The sequence below is a fragment of the Meleagris gallopavo genome, unplaced genomic scaffold, assembly GCF_000146605.3.
Source record: "Meleagris gallopavo isolate NT-WF06-2002-E0010 breed Aviagen turkey brand Nicholas breeding stock unplaced genomic scaffold, Turkey_5.1 ChrUn_random_7180001948496, whole genome shotgun sequence".
In the NCBI taxonomy this organism is placed as follows: domain Eukaryota; kingdom Metazoa; phylum Chordata; class Aves; order Galliformes; family Phasianidae; genus Meleagris; species Meleagris gallopavo.
The window spans coordinates 1-975 of record NW_011210225.1 but is presented as its reverse complement, the minus strand read 5'-3'; the positions used below and the strand labels follow the sequence as shown (position 1 = coordinate 975).

The following is a 975-nucleotide window of genomic DNA, read 5'->3' as shown; positions in this document are numbered from 1 at the left end:
AGAAGAACAAGGAGAACACAAAGACTACCTCTTAAAGTAAAGACAGTACCTACGAAGATCATTGATGAGTTCTCCTCAGATCTGTCAGTAGCTGACAAAGTAAGTAATTCTTGCTCAACATCTTGTTGGGGAGGATGCAGTGGTGTGGCTTACAGTTTCCAAGTGAAACCATTTGCAGCCTTTGCTCCAAGGCAAGTGAACACTTACTTGTTCCCCCAGACAAATGACTTGCCTGACTCCAGTGGGTTGGGAAACTTCTGGGAAACTTCTCTAACACACCAGAACGTGCAATGTTTGGACTGCTGCAAATGACAACTTTTATGTCAACAAATAGCTTTTTCCCATTATCTTCTTAGTGGGTTGATAGTTTCCAAGCAGAATTAATGCTTGTGTGAATTGTCCTCCTGCATTAATTTTAACAGAGGTTGGGCTTTGTTGGGGGAAAAAAAAAAAGCAAGGAACCAAACTAAACCAAACCACATTTCTGTCCTTCTGTAATGAAAGCCTTGTGAGCTGTTCTACCAGAGTTCAGAACGTAGCCTCTTGCTGTGAGGAAGAATTGCAGTCATGACTTGCGTTCCAATTAATTTTCTAGCTGCCAGTGTCGATTGAAAGTGTAATGGAAATGCTGAATGCAGTGATGCAGGAAGTTGGAGAACTTGAAGAGAAGGAAGAGGAGGATCTTTCCTCCAGAAAGGTCTCTCAAGCTGCAGGTTCAGGAGCAAATCATTCCATTCCATCTCCTAAGAAGTTACTGTTCTCTCCAACTGACAGCTGCAAGGTACATGAGCCATGTGATTTCAGGGAAGTGTTACGTTTGAATAACAACTCAAAGTTTACTACATTGATTTATTTTTTTTTTTCCAGTTTTCTCCTAAACTCTCCTCAGTGGGCAGAAGATGCCCAGTCTTTACTTCAGATGCTCTGTCAGCAAGTGGACGCTTTAAAAGGTAACAACTTTGTCAGTACATGCAA

The 975-nt window shown here is 41.6% G+C and overlaps 1 long non-coding RNA gene across 1 annotated transcript; it reads left to right on the top strand.

The window, feature by feature from the left end:
• The first annotated feature begins 51 nt into the window (after window positions 1–51).
• On the top strand, window positions 52–879 carry LOC116217764. Its single transcript, XR_004162480.1, has 3 exons — window positions 52–99; window positions 596–781; window positions 868–879. It is a non-coding gene; the product is annotated as an uncharacterized LOC116217764 (long non-coding RNA).
• The last annotated feature ends 96 nt before the right edge of the window (window positions 880–975 follow it).